We start from the raw sequence: 25,405 nt of genomic DNA, 5'->3' as shown, positions 1-25,405 counted from the left end.
TCAATTGAGATAGATGACACTTATTTTAAAAAAGCCCCAACATGAAAGTCTGAATTATTTTTTAACCCTTTAAGGAAAGTAAGTGAAACACAAGTACAGCTAGTTCTGCTTTTGACTTCACCATCTCAAGGCAGATATACATGAGTACAAAGTCAAACAGTGCAGCCAATAGCTGTATTTGTCCTTTAAGCTTTAATGTTGAAGTCTAGTGCTGACTGAGGGAGGTTTCCAACCTTAAGTTATTGAGGTGTCTGAGCTTTAGCTTTTACAATGTTTTTGGAATTATTTCTTCTCCATTCTTGAGTGTGTCAATCAAGATTTCCTTTTTTCCAAACTGAAATACAGTGCCTTTCTATAATAAAACTGGTGGACTATAACAGAGGCAATCCTGACCTGGGAGGAGGCAGCTTACAGAAGAAAACATCAATTTGTCTAGGGGAGGGCCCAAGAGAGGCTGTGTCTCCCTTCTAAGCACTAAAGGATGAATGACATTAAGGTTTGAATTCTATTAATAAGAAGCAATATTGGAATGTAATCTATTTTTCTCCTTCTTCTTTCCTTAAATATTTCAAGCTTCTCCTGCATCTGGATAATTAAGATTCCCAAGGGAATACCTCCCTGTGTCATTCAGATACTGAAAGTATCTGTGAGCTTGTAAGTATCTGTGAGCTTGTAATGGGAGCTGCATCTTCATGCTATAAAGTGAAATAGCATTACTTTAAAAAGCTCATGATTTTGGTTTTTTTAAGTATTATCCCAGTATTATCTGCAATACAGCCACTGGGTACAAGAAATAAATTAATCAGCTCTAAAGGGCATGCTCTGCTAGCCAGTGAATCTAAAGCAAGTAGCTGCAAAAACAGTGAAATCCTATCTCTCTTTCTGGAGGCAGACTGATACAAAAGCATAAAATAGATACAGCATAGCTTTGCTATGCTTTTAATATTTAGACTGATGCTATGAATGTAACATAATACAATAATGTGTGCTGACTTTATATATTAGTGCTTTTTTGAAGCTTGTACATTATGCTGCAGTGTACTGATGGGGCACAGGTGGCTTTGGCTAGCATCCAGGAGACTGCAATCTTCAAAAAATGCTTTCCTTGGTATAATTCGATATGAAGTAGATTCTATCTACAAAGGTACACACCCTAGAGTAGTAGTTTCTTAGTTCCAATGGCCTGAGAGTGTACCTGAAAAAAGGCTTCTGGGGAAGAAGTATAACTAGTCCTTTGGAAAAGCAGGCAGGTTTTTGGCATAACAGCCCTTCTTTTTGGAACACCGGCTCCTCTTCAGGTCTGAAATAGAAACAGCAACGCAGCTGCTGTATAAAGGCTGAGAGCAATTGCTCTGAGTTTAGTTTAGTTCCATCAATCAATTAGACAAATCTGAAAGGAAATGCAATTGGTGCCTGGGGAACAGAGCAGAATTTAGCAAGGAAAAAAGTGATAAGGTCATTGTCTCCCGTGGGACAGAGAAAGAAAAAGACTGCTGATTATCATCTGAGGAACATGCAGATACAGATTGAAATAAATAAAATTCTGGCAATTATATTAAATGGTACCAAATAGAAATAATTTGAACTGGCATATGATTAGCAAAAATTTTATCTGTGTAACGCAAGAAGATGGTAAAAAAAAATCATTTGAGTGGCATATTAAATACTGAAGACATGATTAAGGCAACTGTGAAGTAAACTACCCTTTTTAAAGTTTTGGTTTTTTTTTTTCCCAAGAAGGGTTAGAAATCCTGCATGTGGAATACTACATGGGGATCCCTAGACTCTAGGGAGGTTGCTAAATCTCTCCGTTCTTTTCCAACCAGTTGAAGAGACAGAGAGGATTTAGACTTCAGTATGTAAGGTATTAAATATAGTTCTTTTAATGTGTTCCCATACTGTAACTGCAATATTTAGTTATCCCCCTCAGCCATAAACCCAGCTGGATTTCAATGACATCAGTCCAAATGTCTGCCCAGAAGTTAGGGTGCTACAAAGGGGAGCTGGATGATGTGTGCTTTCTGCAGCTCCATGCCAGATGGTGAGGAGGGAGCACTCACTCTCTGTCAGGTCATCCCAGACCCCAAGGGTTTCATGAGGCATTGCTGCCATGCCCAAAGTTGCAAAAGACAGTCTGCAGGTGAAGTGCAGAAAGCACGTTCCCTCTGAAATCCCTAAAAACAAGGATAGTAACATATGACAGGTCCTGTGACTCTGTCACAGATGGGAGATGGGTTGGTAACATACTAAACAGCTGGAGAAAACATCAGAGCTTGTCTGCTGGACTTAAACTTATACCAGCTTAAGATCAATTTTAAACACAGAACTCCTGCATTAAGTTGAGATTCACAGCTGTCTTTGTTTGAGCTAGGATTAAGGCAATTTTCTTTCTACTATTTTTTTTTTTTCTTCAGTGAACTCTCATTTAAGCAGCACACTTGCTGAAAGTAGCAGCAAGTTTTCCAGCCAGTGGGCTGATAATGCCCAAATGTTTATAGTTACTGCTGAGAGACCAAGGACACTTCGCTCTGCTTGTTGGAACTGCTGCTTTGGACACTAAAGGAGCAAAAGAGTTGTATCTACAACCCTCTCACTGGGAGAAGCGGACTAGACAATTGGCCAAACAGATTATTCCATCCCATATACATGTCACACACGGTATAAATTCAGGGATCACAAAATTCAAGCCCCTTTTCCTTCTTCTGTCCATGTCTGATGTCCAAGGAGGACTCCATCAGTTCATCTCCTTTGAACCCTAGGCCCGTGCATTCCTGACCCTCATATCTCTACCCTCAGCTCCTGTTTGCTCTGCTGCTGTCTCCAGAAACAGCCCAGCCCAGGACCTCCTTGGGAATGTCCACAGGTCAGAGGATTACACTGGGAGTTGATGGGGGTGGAGGGAAGTGATAGGGGTTTTGTATATTCCTGCACAGACTTGTATATCTTTTTTGCATATTTTCTTTTATCATTAGTATTTAATTAAAGCTGTCTAGTTCAGTTTTCAATCTAGAAGCCTCTCCCTATTCTCTCTCCTTTCCCTACCTGGGTGGGAGGGGGAGGGGATCAAGAACATTATTGTCAGGGGTTTAATTGCCAGCCCTGTGTTACACTGTGACAACAACAACAATATAAAGGCTGGATTTTTTTACAAATAGGTTTGAAATGCTCTAACAATAATGAAAGGTGTAGAAAATAGGTAACAACATTAAATTAGTTTTTTGCTTCCAAGGACACAAAAGTAAGGTAATAATAAAACCACTGTTCAGTTTTTCTCACAGGTCTTTTCACTCACAGCTGAGAAAATTATTTAGAGAAGGAAACAAGAATAACAAAATTAAAAACATACTAGGCCACTTTATAAAGTCAGTTCTAATTGCAGAAATATCATCTTTTATTGTAGAAATAGCCTGAACTCTGAGGACAGGTAATATGATAAAATTTTTGCTCAAAGTAATTAGGTAAATTAAAAAGAGAGGTGATTAAAGGTACATATGAATTAGTCATTAGACCATCTAAGAACATTCCTTGTCAGTGCTGCAAAGGAACAAAGCATTTTTATGGAAGTGAAATAACACCAAGTCCCAAGATGTCAAGTGAAAAGGAACTTTAATTAGCAGTTGGGATGATTCCTGGTCCAACAAGACAAACTGGTCATGGTTATTACAGGTGGGGTAGACAAACTACTAGACAGGAGAAACAGCTCTTGCCTTGACAGGGATTTACACAGCTATTTGCTAGCAGACTCTGAATTCATGAGCTTTGTTTCCAGCATGCTGAAAAGATTATAAACAACTCCAGTGCAAACACATCCCTGACAAATTTATTCTGAAAGACAGTGGGTTTTAACAGGTTAACAGTTGCATTAGGTCATATCCCTAACCATGTCAGAGTTGACTGTCTCCAACTTATTTCATTATCCATCTATCAAAAAAAGTAGGAGTCTTCAGTTGCTTGAGAGAGCTATAAAGCTGCTGGTTTCACCAATGGTGGCAACAAGCAGCTGAAGCATTTTTTTCTGGACCTTTCCTGAGCATTTCACTGCCTTACCTTGCCTTAATGTTGCACTCAATCCCACACAACATTTCAGTTTTGTGCAGCCTTCAGAAAGAGCCAAGACACAAAGGAACATGCTTGTTTTAAGATGGTTTAGAGAAGCATTAAAAACTGGAACTGAGCAAGAATTTTTTTAGAAACTGACCATTTAGCCAGGTCTTGGCCCACCGCAGTGTACCCACTGGCCAAGTGGCCAGAGAAGTGGGACTAGCAATGCCTTCACTATCATAATCCTGGGCTCTCATTCAAGGAATGGTCTGTGGACCAGAAGCAGAGGCAGGGAGGCTCTGACCACAAAGCTCTGTGTCATCTGGGCAGGCTGTATGCCAGGAGCAGGGAGAGGTTGGAAACAGCTTCTTGCTGCTGAGGGGAGTTTTGCCAGGAATGACAAGTGAATATGTAGCAGCAGCTTTCAAGGAGGATGCCAACAAACAGGTCTGAATACCAATGATTTCCAAGGCTAGTGACTCACTCCAAGTGATGGGCACCTTGGCTTCAAGAGCTGTGGCACTAACCTGGAGAAGCCAGTGTCTGCCAGTGAGACTGAGCTCTTGGTTGGTGCTTCAGCAGCAGCTGAAATCACTGTACTGAGGATAACCATGCACTTTGTTCTGGTTGACTTGTTAAAGCAAACTTCTGTAACTAACTGTGCTCCTGAGCAGTGCCGGGAGGGAACCCACTGCCACCATGTGGCACTTTGGCCAGAAAGGAACGCTGGTGACTCCCTGGATACCTGCCAGATGGACAGAGGTCCCTGCTGCTTTACTGCTGAATATAGAGGAGGAAGGAAAAGCTTCCCTTCTTTTCCTCTATCCAACTGAATCTGAATTTCCAGTGGCAGCTGAGTCCACACCCTCTGTCCATGTGGTCCTGCCAAAGTGCACCCCTGTCCTCACCAGACCCTACAGATGCTGATGTAGCCTCCAGAGAGACACATGTGTTACAACATGCTCCCTGGCAGAGAGTAACAAGTAGCATTTCCTTAGAGGCAACACAGCTGGAATGTTAGCCCTTTGTTAGTCTTTAGCACACTGCCAAGGAGAAGCAGAAACCACTTAAATGTTACTTATTCATTCTAAACTCATTCTTGGAAGCAGCTGAGGAATTATTGCTGAAATATTTCACAAAACCCTACCTAAGGTGGAGGAAAGCATGGCAAATTTCAGCTTGAGCAATTCTGTGTAGCGATAAACCAATGAAAATAGGGCTAATGGCAAATATCAGGCAAGCTTAGCCACAGGCAGTTTCATGAGCTCCAGCAGTAATAAGTGATGGGTTTTCCACAAATACTGCACTGAAGTGCTGTATTTCTCACTCCACATTTGTTTTCAGCTAGGAGCAAAACCCGAAGCAAACTTTTCTGTATGCACAACCCTAATTGAAAGCAAAGTAAATTAAATTAATTCTAAGCAGTGCAAATAATAGCTACTAGTGATTTTGCAGTAAAAATACCAATATTTTATCAGTTTATTATAACTATGCTTTCCTACTGCCTGCAATTGCAAGAAACTTCTCCCAGTAACAGCACAGTATTTCCCATGTAATTATCCAGCAGGCCCTAAATGAGCACTATATAAAAAAAACATGTTAAATAACATTACTGAAATGTAATTGTGCTGCAGAGAAACAGACATAAAGGAGGAGATATTTCAATTTCCCTTCAGTGAATTTGCCTTAATCTCACTCCTGGTGAAATTCTTTTGCAAGAGTCTCAGTTCAATAATTTTCACCGTCACTGAAAAATTGAAAGGAAGATATAGTGGTGGATAACACTGAACAATTTCTAGAGATGTCATGCATTTAGCCTCTTTAATACTTATCATATATTAAACAAAATGCATTTTTTTAATCTATTCATTACCTGAAAAAAATAATTTAAACCATTCATTCAAACTCCCTGCATCTTTGGATGCAAGTATCCTGAATTTGTAACTAGACTGTTTAGGTAAATTATGATCAGATAATATTTTATCTATATTTTTGGGAAAGCTACATTTTTACCAAAAAATGGAAGGCTGATTCTTCAGCATGCTTATATTCTTACTCCAGTGGCTGCATTATTGGTACACTTTCTGTGCCCTTATGTTTTATGAAATTTTTCAACTAAAAATCACAAGAGTTAGAGATGGTTTCTTCATGCAGCTATCCAAAACCAAAATTCCTAGATTTTTTCCAGAAAAGGCAAAGAAAGCATTGCTATTGCTGAGCCTGCACCCCTGTGTTCCCAGCTGGGGCCACTGAGCTGCTCACTGAGAGCTCTTCCTTAGCAGAAGAGCAGAAGGGCTGGGAGCACAGAAGACACTTTCAGTGCACGGCCTGGTTGGGAAAGGGATCTTTTTTCTTCAGTGATCTAGGAGTTTATTGTATCAGAACCACCATCCTGGGGGATATTCAGATCTGTCTTTTTCTTCACACTGTAGTGAAAAGAGTTTCTTTGGTTGCTGCTGGAGAGATATACTGAAGAAACAAAATCAAGAGAGTTGAAAGGTTTTGTATTGACAGAGTATTTCACAAGTTGAAAAAAAAAATAATTCATTCTGGTTTATTGAATATTCCTCAAACACTAGCTAAATGTCAGTTCAGCCCTAAGCTGTATTTCTCTTTCATGGTACCCTGCTCTATTCAGAAGCCAGATGATCTTATTGTCTTCTTGTCTTTCTTGGTGCGCCCAGACCAAGTGAGAGAATGGAGACTTATGCAACTCCCATGCGGTAACATGCTGATAGAGAAACAGCTTTTATACCAAAATCATTCTTACAGAACTTGCCTATCCAATTCTAACTAGAAGCAGGAAAATTTTAATGGAAAAAAAAAAAAAAGGATATTTTAAAAACAATAGCCTACTGTTAAGTATACTGTAAGTATTTCAATTCAGCTTTTCTGTTTCTCATTTTTTCTCTCCCTCCAGCCTTTGCCAGTGCTTCTCTTAGGTCTTAGGGAACTCAAAGATACATAAATTCTAGTCTTCCCTCCAAGCACTGGCTATGATTTCCTCTCAGCCAGCTGTGCCCAAAAGACTGTTCTGCAAGCTCTTTCTTGCAGAGCAGTGTTTGTGAGATCTTGCCAGAACAACTAGACTTACCTTTCACCACTCCATAGCCACTGGCATGGATTTCTAGTGAGTCATCGCTGCCAAAATAATCCTAAATAGTAGCTTACATCTACAACTACACAAGGCATTTTCACTTCAGTGACAATTCCTTAGTTTTGCCCCTAATCTTAACAATCATTTCCATGGTAAATACTATGCAGTATGGCTAGAGTTTGCGGTCATGATCAAATGGTTTTATAGGTGATACTAACATTTAAGGCTGGCGTTCTAAGTACACAGGCATGTTAAACATATCAAGGCACAGATAGTGGCTAGGGAAATTTATTACCTTGGCTCAATATGTTAGGTCCCTAACTTCCACAGAAATTACACAAGTTAGGTACTTAGCCTGCTTAGCTGTTTTGATACTCCTCAGTACCTACCTACATGTACAGGTCTCTACATACCTTTAAAACCACTCCATTAAAGCATAAATCTCCTTACAACCACTTGAACTTTCTTTGTGCTATGACTACTTCCTGAGGGATATGTAGGCATCACTCTGCTCCTTCACCCCTTGAAAGCCAAGTGGAATTATATATATCCCATTCTGTGGACTTCACAGTCAGGGCTTTTGCACATGAATCAGATCAGAAATTGTAGCCTCTTTATTAGACTATGTCTGGATTATTTTTCATTTAAAGAAAGGAAACTACAAAAAAAATATGCTCTAATATTCTGACATACTTGCAGAAAATCAGCTGGAATGTACAGAAAAATATAAATAAAAAGTCAAAGAAGAAAGAAGATTCTATTAAACACCAAAGTGATCATAAGCAGCAACAGCTTCTTGCTTTAGGCTCTTTTCACTACATTTTCCTATTCTACTTTCCATCCCTTAATTTAAAACAAATGTGCATTTTCTCCACTCGAGGTGGGTTTGTTTTTTTAGCTATAATGGTTGCCATAGTTGTCACAAGAGCAATTTAAATGTAAGGAATGCACAAAATTGATTTTTAGTGGCTCATTCTGGAACATACTTAAAACTCTGGAAGCCTGTGGATGACAGATCTGGTTAACGAAAGCTCTCTGCTCAGTCACATTTCAAGGGTTTGTTCATGCCGATGGTTAGGAGTCTAATGATCAGGACACATTCCTGGGAGATGGAAACCTGCATCTGGCTATGCATTTTACACCAGAGTCTTTGTGGATTGCAACCCAACAAACAAAACAGGAGCTATAATCCAGGCACGAAAGCCTAGGATTCTTTCCTCCTCAGTTCTTGTACCAGACACTTCCTTACAGAGGGGAGAACTAATTACTTCTGCCTCTTTCAGTTCTGCCCATTTTCTGTTTATTGTAGCTAAAAGCTTGAAGAGGAGAGTGATACAGAACCAGCCAGGTGGGAACCAGGCACTTGATTCAGGTGCTTAAAACACAAGCATCCGGGATTTCTCTCTGCTGTCCTTCAAAAGTGCCCAGCTGTCCCCCTGCTAATACTTGAGAATGTGAACATTTAAGTTAGAAAGACTCCTTCACAAGACACCATAATTTAGGTGCAAGTTTAACTTGCATCTAAGATTTGGCTTGAGCTGGTGCTCCTGGCTGCCCCTGTGCAGACCCTGATAGAGGTGCCTTCCTCTCCTCTTCCTCCCCTGCCTGCCTTCCACTCTGCCCCATCGCCCTCCATGCCTGTGCTCACTGGCAGCACGGGCAACAGCAGGACTTCCAGAGGTCTTATGTTGCCATGGGGAACAAGCCAACTCAAATCATCCCCACAGTAAGTAGAATTATAGAATCATAGCATCATTAAGGTTGGAAGGGACCTTAAAGATCATAAAGTTCCAGCCCCCCTGCCATGAGCAGGGAACCCTACCACTAGACCAGGTTGCACAAAACCTCATCCAACGTGGCCTTAAAAACCTCCCAGGATGGGGCATCAACAACCTCCCTGGGCAACCCATTCCAGTTCCTCACCACCCTTATAGTGAAGAATTTCTTCCTAATATCTAACCTAAATCTCCCCTCCATTTAAAACCATTACCCCTTGTTCTATCACTGTCTTCTCTGATGAAGTCCCTCCCCAGCTTTCCTGCAGCTCTTTCAAGTACTGGAAGGCCTCTATAAAGTCTCCCCAGAGCCTTCTCTAGGCTGAACAGCCCCAACTCTCTCTGCCTGTCTTTGTTGCAGAGGTGCTCCAGCCCTTCGATCATCTTCATGGCCCTTCTCTGGACCCTCTCCAACAAGTCTGTATCTTTCTTGTGCTGAGGGCACCAGAGCTGTACACAGTACTTCAGGTGGGGTCTCACCAGAGCAGAGTAGAAGGGCAGAATCACCTCCCTGGCCCTGCTGGCCAGACTTCTTTTGATGCAGCCCAGGATGCAGTTCTCTCTGGGCTCCAGCACACACTGGCAGCTCATGTTGAGCTTCTCATCAACTACCACCCACCCCCAAGTCCTTCTCCTCAGGGCTGCTCTCTAGCCATTCTACCCCCAGCCTGTATTTGTGCCTGGGGTTGCACCGACTCAGGTGCAGGACGTTGCTCTTGGCCTTGTTGAACTTCATGAGGTTGGCACTAGCCCACCTCTCCAGCCAGTCAAGGACACTCTGGATGGTGTCTCTTCCCTCTAGGGTGTCAACCACTCCACACAGCTTGGTATCATCAGCAAACTTGCTGAGAATAAACTCAATCTCACTGTCCGTATCTCCAACAAAGATGTCAAACAGTATGTTTAACAAGATGTTAAAAAGTATCCCCTGTTAGACTTGCAGCTCTCCAGCCTCATCCCTGATTGCTGTCTTTGCTTTTATTTTTTATTAACAAAAAACATTAAGCTGGGAACGCTGAAATCCCTGTGGAGCCTTTTGCTTTTCCAGAGCTGCCATATACAGCCTGACACAGCTGTAATGACAGTTTCAGAAACACAAAATCAAGCCAGTGTAGCACATTCCCATTGGAAACGATCACTGGCGTCTATGAAGTTTAGCATTATCCTCTGTCCGATATGAAATCCCTAAGCAGAAATTATGTAAACTTGTCTTCACTAAATGTATTGGTGGAGATGGGGAATAACACTTGCTAATATATAGACTATAAATACTCAACAGTCTGCCTACATCTGAAAGAACAAAATAAATGGAAAAACTAAAGGGAAAAGAAGAGGAAAGAAAAATGAAGAGAAAGAGAACAGAAAGACAAGTGTTTTCCCATGGCATTCAGGATTTTTTTCTCTCTCTCAAGCCCAAAGCAGAGACTGCACAACAACAAAATCATTTTCCAAGCATCTTGGAGGTGACATCAGATGAATTCCAGCTTTTAGACTGACTGAAGAGTTTGTGCAGGCAAAACCTTCAAGATGTGTGGACTCAATGGTTGCTGTATTGCCTTTTATGTGATCTTTGCCAAGTCACTTAACTCTGGTTTCAGCCTCACTTGTTCTCTGGCAGTGATAACTAAAGTCAACTTGGCTTTGGAACTATGCTTATTCCAAGCATAATTTGAACACTGCTCTGTAATTATTATTTTGCTTGTTATTTTGCTTCTGGGGAAGCAAGAGGAAAGAGATAAGGCAGAATTTTGCACTCAGAAGTTCAACATACAGGCTCAGACCAAGCTGACACTAACCAATCTGCTAGTAAAGCTTCAGCTCAATGTATGGGAACAGCAGTTCCATGGGACTCCTGTGGATCTTGTTTCCCCAGGAGAGGAGACCTCTGGAGACACAGCATGTGGGCCACAGCAGTCAGTCTAAGGAGTTGTGTGATTCACAGTGGTGGCCCAAGGACAGGCAGAGGCTACAGGGGACAGCAGGTGTCACTGAGGCCAAGGAAGGGATTCAGATGATCATTTCCATTGCAGCTGCAAAGACAAAACTTTCTGGACTCAAATAATATTTGTGCCTTTGAAATTTTCATTCTGATTTGACTTTCTAGCCTAAACAAAAAGCAACGAGGAATCATCTGACTTTCCAGACAAACTGTTTTTTTCTTTTTCTCCTAATTATCTCTCATGTAATTTGTTTCCTCTCTCCTTGTCCTACATCTGCAAAACTTTGTGCTAGATTAGAGGCTTTCTAAGGAATGCCCTAATCCTGCTTGTTATAACTTAGTAATGCTTTCCTCTTGGCTGAAGCTTTGAGAGGCTATGTCAAAAAACAAGACAAAAGACAAGAAAGGAAAAAAAATCAAAAAGGAAGAAAATTGAAATTACCCAAGTATTGGGCCAGTCTTGGGAGGGAGGAAGAGATGCATTAAACTTCACAAAAATTCAGGTATACAGAACAAGAATATACTTCCTTGACTGAAAACCAGAAACATTCTAATTGCTACAAAATGCTAATAGCAAAACCAATGGTTCCTTACGTGAACATTTTACTAAATCTCAGACATGTAATTTTCTCTTATGCATTTCAGTAGCATGTTTTGCCTGAAAATAAAGCACTAAAAGAAATGTGAAGATTCTGTTTAAAAAAAAATATATATTTGTTGTGACATTTAGAGTCTTTCCAAAATGATATTTTAAAATATTATCCATCAGCTAAGCAGAGAGAAAGCTCATAATTTGGCACTAATTTGCCTCTAGCTTGAAACAGAGGGCACATTTCAGCAAACTGTCTTGACTAACCTTAGCGAGGGAATTTAAAGGAGCTCCAGATATGACTAAGAGGATGGAAAGTTCTGGTGCTTTGGAACTCCCAGGGATGCAATATTCATATATTTCTAATCAAAGCAACTTTGTTAGTACACTTTTGAAAGACCTGTAACTGATTAACTGATAATTAACCAGTGAAATTGATTTTTATTTCCAACTATCAGCCCACACATAGTTAGGGTCATTTGACTTAGGGACAGATAACTTCACTGCAATTTGGAGAAGCAGAATTGTGGAACAGAATAAGATAATTTGCACAGAATAATTTCGGAAGGTTTAGGTTAGGTTAGCTACGGATGCTTCATACAATCTTCATGAATCAGAAGCTTTTTTAATTTCATTTTATTCCTCTGACTCTGCAATTGCAATATCTCTGGTCTTTCTGCTATATCATAGAATCATAGAAACACAGAATGGCTTGGGTTGGAAGGGACCTTAAAGATCATTTAGTTCCAACACCCCTGCCATGGGCAGGGACACCTCCCACTACACCAGGTTGCTCAGAGCCCAACCCAACCTGGTCTTGAACACTTCTAAAGGATGATGCAGCCACAACTTCCTTGGAAACCTGTTAATATCTCGTAACTCTCACACTAAAGAATTTCATCCTAATGTCTAATCTAAATCTCCCCTCTTCCAGTTTTAAGCCATTACCCCAGTCATCTCACTACAAGGCCCTCTAAAAAGTCCCTCCCCAGCTTTCCTGAATAAAGTATTTAGTATTCAGGTAATGGGAGTTTTTCATAGAATTATAGAATCATTGAGGTTGGACAGGACCTTAAAGATCATCAAGTTCCAACCCCCCTGCCATGAGCAGGGAACCCTACCACTAGACCAGGTTGCACAAAACCTCGTCCAACCTGGCCTTAAAAACCTCCGGGGATGGGGCATCAACAACCTTGCTGGGCAACCCATTCCAGTTCCTCACCACCCTTATAGTGAAGAATTTCTTCCTAATATCTAACCTAAATCTCCCCTCTCTCAGTTTTAAACCATTACCCCTTGTTCTATCACTATCTTCTCTGATGAATCCCTTCCCAGCTTTCCTGTAGCCCCTATAAGGTCTCCCCGGAGCCTTCTCTAGGCTGAACAGGCCCAACTCTCTCTGCCTGTCTTTGTTGCAGAGGTGCTCCAGCCCTTCGATCATTTTCGTGGCCCCATTTTTGATTTCAGTACAGGCATGTGTTGACATTCACTGTTTGCTAGCTAGAGGTCTATCTCCTCTGCCCACAGAGCCTTTATATTGAGCTGGCCCTGCTTTATTAAGAAAATGGAGTTATTAATGTATGGGAAAATGTATGTCTTGAAAATATTGGTACAGACAACGTGGAAATTGATGGCTTAGAGGGAAAAGCTTCTGAGGAATTGAGTCTGTATTTGGGGTGAAACTGCAGGTCCACAGAAATGAATGGCCAAATTCCCAGATAACTTCAAAAGGGCATCTTTTCAATCTCAGTGCTTCAATTAATTTAGTAAATCCACTGAAGATACACAAACTATTACAGATTATTCCCCTATAAGTGGAATTTTATCTCAATCTCTTCACAAACCTAATGCAAATAACAGTTTTAGCAGAGCTGCACCAACCACTGGAAAAGAGAACAATTAGACTAATAAAAAACTAAGGCTTTGGTTTATCAAAAAATGGACAATAAATATAGCCCTGTGAACTGTGTAAACCAGCCCAATAAAAGTGCAGAAGCCTGGTAAAACTCTAGTAAAAGCAAAGGAAAGATAAACACGAAACTGTACAGACATTTCATCTGTGCAAAGCTCATAGCAGTATAACTTATATTTCTGCAACAGAAAAATATATATAACTATCTTTGAAGAAAATGTTTTATGAAGGAATTCTGTGTTGTGTTCTGGCTCTGTTCTTCATCTAAATAGTTTACTTCTATAGGTCACTTCCACACACAAGAGGCAATTGCTTTTGTTGGACCTTTAAACATATTCTTTCCCACCCATTATAATAAGAAAAAAAACTTCCTTCTTTCAGATTTAAAGAAGGTTTTTTGCATCTCCTGAATAGGAATTTATCTGATCAATGATGGCAGATTGCTTCAAGTACACCAGCACACGTGACATCCACAGAAACCATCTCCATTCCTGGAAGTGTGGCATCATTTCCTCAGTGTTCTTCATTCTCATTCTCACATTTCCCCATGTTTTCTTATAAATGTCAGTATCCCATGTGTCTTGCTAAAGGACAAATCTTATACATCCAGATTTGTCTTAATTTTCTGTAAACAGTCATTCTCACTGGCTGTGTTTGCTGCTCTGCTGGGCTATGTCATCTCACAGCAGGCCCAGAATGCGTCAGCTCCATTAGGAAGAGTTCAGTCATGCAGAAGATTCAGGGATGAAATACTTGAAGAAGTGTCTCCTACTCCTTCACAAAAAAGCAATCAGGAAAAAAACCCAATGCCTGCTCATTTGCTTGCACAGTCCTGTCACCAGCTATTTGAGAGCAGTGTCATTCACCTAAGGCAACCTCTCAACCCCAGATCTGCTGTGCAAATTTGGCTTCCCACACATTTCTCTAAGTGATTCTGAATATTATGTTAACATTATGAGTAAAACTCTTTTAATATTGACCTTTATATTTTAACTTCTGTTCACTTTAAGTTCAAAAGTGCTCCTTGGTTCTGATAGGGAAATGCCTTTTCACTGCAGCACAGTGAGGCACACCAAAGTAACAAGAAAATCTAACCTGGAGTTTTGTGATAGCTATTTGAAGGCTGTAGGACCATCTGACATTCTCAGAGCATCATGAGTACTCTTCTCTCCATGCAAGGAGCTGATGTTTTCAAAACACCAAGGTAGCCAGGTCCTGTACTGGGCAAAACATCAACAATTTTGTTGGCCTAGCCTGGCAGACAGTGCCATGAACTTGCCCAGTATATCCTTTTATGATGCATGGTTCACAAAGATAAAAGAGATGAGATTGGTTCTAAGAAATTAATTGCCCCAAAAGAACATACACACTTTGCTTTGAAGGCTTTTTTCAGCCAACAAGGCATGAAAATTAAACCACAGAAGTTTTTTTAATTCCCTTTGCTCCTCCCTGTCCCCCTTTCCCCCTGCCCCCAAAAAAATAAAATGCCCCACAGAAAAAAAAGATCAGGAAAGTACAGATATTTTGAAAATAATTTCAGAAATACAAAAATATAAAAGATTATATTTGTGCCTAGCAAACACCCAAATACTATGGAGCAGGTTTTTTAACATACAGGAATCCTATATGTGTTTATGATCCAGAGAGGATCCAGGATTTGTGCACTGTTGACAAAAGGAAAGAAGAATCTACAAATAAAATGAACATATCTAAAATAGAAAATGAAATTTAGGTGTGAATGTCAAAGTCACAGTCTTGCCCTTTTAAGCAAATTACATACGCTGGAAAAAATAAATGCTAATACTGAGTTTCCACAGAATTCAATAGGTTTCTACACATATACATGGGGATCTGCTTATATAAAGTTCAGAGAGGAACATGAACACAGAATAATAGAAACAATAGATTGTTATTCTTAGTACTGAATCACTAATACTGAAGAAAATCAGTGCAGTGCTTTGTTTGTTTGTTTGTTTGTTTCCAAATACAATTCAGTGGTGCCAACAACCAACTTCTGAAATTCATCAAGAATTTTTCTGCCTAAGGCTGCATGGAGGAGGACAACACCTATTTTCATTCCATACATAGCCCTTAAAAACAACATTGCAATTGAGCGACTCAGAAATACTCAAACTTCAAGCAATTATTTTTTCAGGGCTTCAGAAGAAGGTTTTAGAATCCCAACAGAAAGCCCCCATTAAAACATAGGGGTCCCACTGTGTATGGCATCAGTAAAAGCCTATGGCATAAGAGCCTCCATGCTCTTTCAAACAGAAGCTTTCTGGGCTTATTTGCCCTAGAAGTTGTCTCTGTGTCCATCTCTCCAACATAGGCATGTCAATAGATAGGCTCCCTTCCTCTGGAACACGGTTCCCACATAGCATTAATGGAGAAGACATCAGCAAACATACTTCTACTGTTTTCCTTGCCTTTATTTAGACTACCAACACCATGTGATCAGTCAATCAAGCTTCTTGCTGCTTCCCCAGCTTCTCTTGTTCCTCCTCTTGGGAGGTGTCACAAGGATGCGCATCTGCAGATCCTTGGGTTACAAAGGGAACTACCACTTTGGAACTTCCAGCTCTCACCAAGACCTACACACTCTACTGAGAAAGCCCTGCTTGCACTAAAAAAGACCCCAGAAGATTACTTCCCGCGACAGTTTTTGAAGATAGATTACTTTCTTAGTGGCTGTTTTCCCCCTTCTGTCTTTATTAACTTCACCTTCTAATTAGGTCCCATGAAGATACATCTCCTCATTTTACTTGAAAGGTTCACTGACCCTCTGGCATACTGTTATAACCCAGTAGTCTGTGAGTATAGTAATTAAGGCATTATAAAACATTGAGTTGATCTGTACACGTTTCACATGCAGAGGAGGAGATGTAGGCTGTGTTGCAAAGACAACTGGATGAAGCAAGTAAAGCCCCAGTGAAGCACATATTAATATTTTTAAAAAAGAAAGCGGGGATTATTCATGGGAAGAAGAGGCTTATTGGAGCAACAGACTTCAAGAAGAGATGATAAGGGTTGCACTGAATTTGCTTCAAGAAATCTCCAGGAGCAGGAGGTAATAAAAAGCAAGCAAAAGACAGGAGAAGGAAGACAGCAATCACTCACTGACTTTTGTAACATATCAGACTAACTGAAACAAAGCACAATAAACACTGGTCAGGAATCAGCTCTTGCCACTTTCTGCTTCTACTGTGACTTATGACATGAAGATGGTCCCAAACTGTCTTCACTACATTCATAGAAACAGTCATATTACTCCACAAGGATTTTTATGCAAATTCACAACTTAACCATCAAGAAAATCACAGCGCCTTTCTAAAGTGTTTTTCTTGTGAAGACAACTGGCTCATTTTATTCTTATTTACTATTACATTGGTTTTCAGCCAATAAAAGCAGTACAATGTGTCAAAATGTCTGACAACAGCAAACACCAACAGAGAGATTAAACTGCAGATACAAGGCAGTGTTGTTCATCACTGTGAGTACAAAGCACGATTTCAAGCACTTGCTTCAGACTTCTTGAAAGTAATGGTTTATGAATCACATCCTTGGCTTTTTACACAGATATACTGCCTTCAACTGGAGTGCACTGCTAAATATATGTGTACTAATGCACAACATGATCAGCATATCATGATTAGATCTATGTTAAAGTAGAAAATGCATTAGGTATATATAAATGGAACTACACCCAATTGTACCAATGGAGAATGTAGCTCATTAAATTGCTAGATTTAATGGCAAGATTGTTAACAGTACAGGGATATCTGCAAAATCCTTTGGATCATCCTGGATTATCTCTTTAGCTTTTCTTCTTACATAATTTTAATTTCCTTGGCAGTTAATCTTGTTATAGTCATATTTTCTAAGTGGTATATGATGTAAATTGATTTCCATGATATCTTTTTTCCCTTATGCCCCTTTACCAGTTAAGCTCTGCAATAATATTATGAAATGGAGCCTACACATCACCCTTCCCTCTTTTGTAAAACAGTCACATCACACCATACACATTTACAGGCACCTCAGAAAAATGCCTTGCTAGTTATAAAAGCCACATAACATTATTTTTTCTTTTCTTTTCCTTTTTTTTTTTTTCCCCACACAGAAATTCTGATCTGCTTCTTCAACATCAGTTACTTATCCCTGTAGCAGCCTGGAAAAATAGGTAATGTTAGTCTCGCTTGTAAATCCTGAATAAGTGATGCTAACGATTACAGTTTACAAAACCATTACTGCTGGAGACACCTCAAAGCTCATCAATGAAATGAAGTGTGCCTTAAAGTCTAGTGTTACTCCTATTAATCAAAGCTTTTCCACTTTGTAGAAGCAGGCACACTTTGAGTGTACCTGTGTCAGGGGAACATGGCTTGCTGTGATTCTAGAAACATTTGTCTTCCCTACAGAATCATGCAGCTGAAGAGGATCGATCAGCTATGGTATGACCTGCAGGGAAAATACTGGGATCCAGACCACTGGCTTAGGTGCACACCTTCGACCTCACCAGTAGGATGCCTGTGAAGCTGGTCCCTTAAAGCAAAGCACTTCATTTCATGTTTGGCCAGCAGAAAAAGGAAAGGTCATGGTGATGAACAGACAAGCTTCAATGGAAGTTCAAAACCTTTTCATCCTCTTTTAATTTCTGCCAGAGAAGGATCACCCAGAGCACATCACACAGGAATGCATCCAGGTGGGTTTTGAATGTCTCCAGTGAAGGAGACTCCACAGCCTCTCTGGGCAGCCTGTTCCAGTGCTCTGTCACTCTCACAGCAAAGAAGTTTTTTCTGATGTTTAAGTGGAACCTCCTGTGTTCCAGTTTGCACCTGTTGCCCCTTGTCCTATCACTGGACATCACTGAAAAAGCCTGGCTCTGTCCTCCTGACACTCGCCCTTAACATATTTGTAAACATTGATGAGGTCACCCTTCAGTCTCCTTTTCTCCAAACTAAAGAGACCCAGCTCTCTCAGCCTTTCCTCATAAGGGAGATGTTCCACTCCCTTCATCGTCTTTGTGGCTCTGCACTGGACTCTTTCAAGCAGTTCCCTGTCCTTCTTGAATTGAGGGGCCCAGAACTGGACACAATATTCCAGATGTGGCCTCACCAAGGCGGAATAGAGGGGGAGGAGACCCTCTCTTGACCTACTAACCACCTCCTTTCTAATACACCCCAGGATGCCATTGGGCTTCTTGGCCACGAGGACACATTGCTGGCTCATGGTCATCCTCCTGTCCACCAGGACCCCCAGGTCCCTTTCTCCTACACTGCTCTCCAGCAGGTCAGCCCCCAACCTGTACTGGTACATGGGGTTGTTCTTCCCCAGATGCAAGACTCTACACTTGCCCTTGTTGAATTTCATTTTCTCCCCACCCAACTCTCCAGCTTGTCAAGGTCTTGTTGAATGGCAGCACAGCCTTCCGGTGTGTCAGCCACTCCTCCCAGTTTAGTGTCATCAGCAAACTTGCTGAGGGCACACTCTGTTCCCTCATCCAGGTCGTTGATGAAAATATTGAATAGTACTGACCCCACATGTTTGCATTTTGTTTACATATTTTCCTTATTGTGAATGAAAAAGGTTCACAGGATGCCTTAGACTAATTTTCCTAAAGAAAAATACATGATGTGATGGAAGACATTTTCTCTACTTGTCCAGATATGACCCCCAAACACTGCAAAAATCTTGCAAATAATTAGAAGTATAGGAGTCAATTCTTGTCTAGGCTGTCAGAAAAGACTGGGAAAGCACCTGCAGAGGAGTGAGGGCATTTGGAAGCATGTCAGAGGCATTAAATAAGGAATAAGAGAATTGTGTGGGTCTTTGAAGGAGACAGCACAGAGGAGAAAAGAACAGAGAGGAGAAGACAACATAAATGATTTCTCAAAGCTAGGGATGTCGTAATCAGGTCAACAGGGAAAAGAAGATGGCTTGAGCAATCTTTGTGCATATAGCTTGAAAGGAGATCAGAGAGCGTGTTCTTATCATAGACACAGAAGTACTTCAGTACATAATCATAAAATCATAAAAATATAAGCATCATTCACAATCACTTCCACTCCTTTTTTTTTTTCTTTTTTTTTTTTTCTTTTTTCCCCCTACACCCAGATTTCACAGTTTAGAAGGTAATTTTTGGTGGTTACATTTATAATACCAAATTGATGGTCCATTTAAGCAGCAGGTGCAACAGAAATGGTATTCTTGAATTTCTATTCTCAGTTAGCCTTGCCAGCAAACATAATCTGTACCAGTTTAGGAAAACATCCCATTCTGTCTGGCTGTGGGTAGAGAAGGACAAGAGGAACAGGTAGGAACAACCTTGTATCACTCTTATTTTGGGATTTGTGCCAGCTGCATTATTTATACTTCAGCTTGGTTTTCTGGCATTTTCCCCTCAATCATGTATCTCTATTAGCACACACACATTATGACAAGAATTCAAGGTTAAGTTTGCAAAGTCAGCTACTCAAATGCACTGGAACACCAAAATTTGGGTTGTCTTCAAAAATTGGTATCGATGGGCATAGAACTGAAGTGATACCTTTCAGAGTCACCCTAGTATATAACCTCCCGGGCTAAAAAGTAACCAGTGTCTATGTTCTATAGACCAGCTACTGCCAGGAACAAGAAATGCGGCCAGCTAGTGGGTGTTGAGTCCTTTGTTCCTCTCAGTGTGGGGTGTTCAAAATCCTCTTGTCTGCCATTCGCTCTCTCACTGCTTTCCAGGTTTCATGTTTTTCTCTTTCCCTTTGTACACCTGCCCTGGCACCTGACCCCTCCCTACTCTGCTCCCAAACCCAGCCTGCTTTGGCTTGTGTTTTCGCTGTCATCCTGTCCCACCAGGGTGCTGCTGGTTAACTTCCTGGGTCTCCACATGTTCCTCCTACTCTCGTGTCCCCATCCTGCACTGTTCGTTTTGCTTTCTGATCACTAAGATTTGCACCCAAAAAAATCCCCCTGGTCCACATAGGAAGCATCAGTCTCTGAGAGCTTCCCATTTTTGAACTATGCTTCTGACCTTGTCCTCATTGTCCCCTACCTTGCTGCCAGTAATGATGGGTGAGCTTTTGACACTACTTTTTAAGGGCAAACAAAAAAAATTTTTTTTCCTTAATTTTATTCTTGAAGTCAGCTCTCACTTCAGCTGAGATAGAGAAAAAGTCTTGAAAGAAAAAGGCTGCTTTTAAAGACATCTATCCTCACACTGATGGCCTGCCTAGAAGATCTTATCCAGCCCCATAATGCTAAGAAAATCCTGATACTGTTTAAGTTAGATCATAAAAAAAAATTAATTCAGCTCAAGAACACTACTAATTGAAATTCACCCTGCAGCAAATGTTCTTGAGTGAGCTCTTTCACAGTCCCTGTGGTCAACAGTAAACCATGTTTATGGACTCTGACCACAGATAAATTTCATGACGGGTGAATTTTTTTATTTTTTTTTTTAAAAAGGAAACATGAACTTCTGTTTGTTCAGCATATCTGCAGTCCCACTTCTGGGAGCCAGCATAGTCATACCAATATATCACTGTCACTTTCTGAAAAACAGCCCCAAATTTATGGCAGGGACAGAGCCCTAAAATAAACATATAAGAAACAGTTCTGGGAACAGTATAAACAGCAAAGTCTGATTTATTAAGGAGGAATTATGGTTGAATTTGCTAACAAACTAAGATCTGACCAGTGCTTTTCCCTCCATTGAAACAAAGTACCTGTTTCACGTGTGGCTAGCCTAGTTCTACTGGGGATGAGGTCCTGTCAGTCTGTCCCTTACTGGTCCCCCTGTTACACCCAATCACTTATCAGCTTCAAACCTGTTACTAAATGGTGTATCTAAGTCAAGTATAGAAGTCAATTATAGAATCATTAAGGTTGGAAAATACCTCTAAGATCACCAAGTCCAACTGTCAACCCAACACAACCATGCTCACTGAACCATGTCCTGAAGTGCTACAGGTTTTTTGAATGCACCCAGGGATGGTGATTCCACCACTTTCCTGGGCCACCTGTTCCAACGCTTGACCACTCTTTCAGTCTTTTGCTTCAGACCCTTCACCAGCTTTTCTGCCCTTCTCTGGACTCCCTCCAACACCTCAATGTCCTCCGTGTAGTGAGGAGCCCAAAACTGAGCACGGTATTTGAGGTGCTGCCTCATCAGTGCCAAGTACATGGGGACAATCACTTCCCTACTTCTGCTGGCTACACTATTTCTGACACAAGCCAGGATGCTGTTGGCCTTCTTGGTGACCTGGGCACACTGCTGGCTCATATTCAGCTAGCTGTTGACCAACACCTCCATGTCCTTTTCCTCTGGGCAGCTTTCCAGCCACTCTTCCCCAAGCCTGTAGCATTGCATGTGGTTGTTGTGCCCCAAGTGCAGGATCTGGCACTTGGCCTTGTTGAACTTCATACAATTGGCTTCAGACCATTGATCCAGCCTGTCCAGGTCCTGCTGCAGAGCCTTCCTACGTTCAGGCAGATCAACACTACCTACTAGTTTCGTATCATCTGCAAAGTTACTTGAGGGTCCACTCAATGCCCTCATCCAGATGATTGGCAAAGATATAAAAGACAACTGGCCCAAACACAGCCCTGGGGAACAGCACTGGTGACCAGCTGCCAGTTGGATGTAACTCCACTCACCACAACTCTTTGGGCCTGGCCATCCACCCAATTTTTTTTATCCAGCAAAGAGTATGCCTGTCTAATCCATGAGCCACCAGCTTGTCTAGAAGAATGCTGAGGGAGACAGTGTCAAAAGTCCTCCAGTTCCATGTCAAATTCAGCAAACCATCTGGAAAGCTGTTGAAGAAATTATATGTATACATATTCTCTTCACACAGAGAAGAGTGGGAACAATAAATCTTAGAGCTATGTGGGAAACTGGAGATTTTTTACCATTTTCCAAACTTGGACATATTTTTCCTTTCCTAAACATCTCTATAATATACAATGATTCTGCAAATCACACAGATTTGTTTTTATGTCATAGAAATATAAAATTCCAATTATAACATGAAGGATCTTCCAATAACCCAGTGAGAAATACTTATTTCTAGAGGAATGTGTCAAAGGCAGAATCTGATGCCACTGACTATTATGTGTTTATGCACCAGAGACAGACACACTCTGCTGTGGGGTACTGACATTAGAAGTCTCCAGGTCAAGCAACTAAATTAGGTCTTTCAACTTGGATTTCACTTTGTTTCTCAAATGTGTCAGTGAGAATATCCAATATATAAAAAAAAATCGTGGTATATGTGGTATGATCTCTCCAGATCACAGGAAGTAAGAGCAAAATGATGCACATTCTCTTAAGTACAATTTACACTACAGGGAGCAAATGATTCCAAAAGTCAATAATTGTGAACATAAAGACCTCCTAATGTGCAGTAGCAGAGGTGAAAATTATTGGGGAAATAAGTAGGGGGGAAATAAAGAATTGATAAAACAGATAGAATAACCCCAATTGCTGAATAACCTACAGCAGTTTTCACACCCTTCAGAAATGCAAATTTGAATGTGGCCATGCAGCATACATGGATATACATTTCAGCCCTATGAAGACTGTGTTCTTTCATCTTTGAATACCTGTTCTGTTTGTTCTGTCCTATCCTATCCTATCCTATCCTATCCTATCCTATCCTATCCTATCCTATCCTATCCTATCCTATCCTATCCTATCCTATCCTATCCTTCTTACATCATAATTATCATTGCATGTTGTCAAAGTGTTTCAGCTGAATGTTATGTAGCATGACTCATAACTGTTACATACAGTATTCACAAATTTTCAACAATTGTTTTATTCTCCAGAGAAAGTCCTCCTGAGAGTATATAGCCATAAATTAACATTTAATTGACTAATTTATATTTTTCAAAAACCAGGATAATGTCATAAAATATAGAGTGAGTCCTTACATTCCTGAAACTACAAGGGCACTGAGTTAGACAGAACACAACTCTTGGAGTTGGGGCTGGTCTGCAGAGTTAGCATCCCACGCAGACATTCCTAAGGCCAGAAAATCCCAGCTGGTAGGTTTTGGTGCATTTTGGTAGATCAAACACCATCAACAAATATTGAACCTGCCTGCGTCTATGAAACTAACCATTGAGTCTTATAAGGGCATCCATTATCTTGTCTGATTTTGAGGGGATGTTCTGGGTGTAAAATGGACATCTAGAAGTGTCTATGGATCTGACCTCTAGTGACTGCAGGTTATAAATTTGAACTGTGTTTTTTGTGAAAGGTGTCTGAAAGCTGCCTCAACCAGAATCAAAATGGTATTGTGTGCTTTTATTCCGAAGTGACTTCTAGGGAGGAATGCCATCCACGTAGACCTCAATCTTCGCAGTTGTTTTAGTTTCACAGCTATGTAGTTCCTGATCCAAGTGTATCAGATCTGCAACTCCTAATTACACATAGCACAAAGTGTTATGACCATTTAGAGTAGACCTCAGGTCCCAGTGTTATAACAATGGCACAAAAAGACAGCTATGAAACTAAATAAAGAGCTCAAAGTTAAAATTTCTCTTTTAAGATCAATGAAAAGATTTTATTTGAAGAAACTACTGTCCATTTCCCTGAATAATGAGGCTGCTGCCAGATAGCCTAAGAGATCCATAGCCCCAGGCAGTGGTAGAGAACTAAAACTTGAAATGAGACTACAGCATATTAATTAATCAGTGGACTTCGAGCTTCTCATTAACAGTCTTCATTGAAGTTTCAGTAATTCATAAGAATTCAGTAATTCATAAGAATTCAGTAATAAAATAGAGCCCAGTTCAGAGATCCACACAAAAATGGGTTAGTTCAGCAGACTTCGCCTAGTGCTGGGATTGAGTTATTCTCTGAAAGCTAAGGAATATTAAGGAGGAAAATTCCATAAACACAGAAAGGTCAAGACAAAAACAAGCAAGGAAACAAACAAACAAACAAAACATATAAGGCAAGGCAATTTTTTTTATCATAGAGTCTTGAAAAAACTATCAGAGTTGGATTGTCTGATACCATTAAGATTTTTCACAATGGAATATGAGTATAAATTACTGTCTTTTCAGCTGAACACCCATGAAAGGTTTGGTTATATTTCAAGTTTTCACTTACTGCATATGAAATAAAGAATTCAGCTAGTGGGGCATCAAGAATATTAAATTTGCTGAGATGTTCTGAAGATGCTGTGTCTCCAGTCAGATGCCAGTATCTCCGTGAGTACTTTAAGGAAGCCCGGGTTGCAACTACTTTGCATCTATTAGTGGACAGATTTCAGTTGTGTTATGTCAAGGCTGAAGCATGAGATTATCAGACTTAGTACCACTTATTAACCACAGGAAGATCTAGAAGCAGAGGAAGGGACTGGCAGAGGAGGATGTAAGGAGGAGACAAACACTGGAGTGCCTGACCAGCTTTAGTGAATATATGAAGTTCTCTACCTCAAAACATGTCTCTCCCATTTGGATCTTTATGAAGCTTGTCAGAATAAACATCTCTGAGAACTCTGCTGCTCTATCAGATGTCACTGAGGGTGACTGGAGGCTGCAACATTACCAAGGATGGACAGGACACATGCACATATGAACAACTTCGGCATAAAACCTTCAGGAAACCGAGCTAAGATCAAATCCTTTGATAAGTACTTTCTGTGGCATACAATTACTTAGCCGTGAAGTGTGATGCAGGACAAGAAGGAGTCCTCTTTAAGAGCCACATAAAGCCAGAGATTTTGGGGAAATTTTATAGTACATTCACTACTGTACATTTTTCTTTTAAAATCCTGGTTGCTTTGAAAGAAAAAAAACAGAATAATACTTTTATTTTCCAAAAGGTTCCACTTTTCGTCTTCAGGATGGTGTTTCAAGTTTATGAGGATAAAAAAACATAGAAAAGGCAAGGCAAAGCTATGAGTCTGTGCAGCTTATTGTAGTAAGCTCTGCTACTGTTTCAGTCAGCCATCTGGCTAAATGATCCTCCATTTTGAGTTTTAGCATTACAAGTTTTCAATAAAAATTTATAAAGGAATTAAAAAAAAAAACAACACTAAAA

This window comes from Apus apus, chromosome 1, assembly GCF_020740795.1.
Source record: "Apus apus isolate bApuApu2 chromosome 1, bApuApu2.pri.cur, whole genome shotgun sequence".
In the NCBI taxonomy this organism is placed as follows: Eukaryota; Metazoa; Chordata; class Aves; order Apodiformes; family Apodidae; genus Apus; species Apus apus.
The sequence above is the reverse complement of the archived record's forward strand: the minus strand, read 5'-3'. Positions refer to the sequence as shown.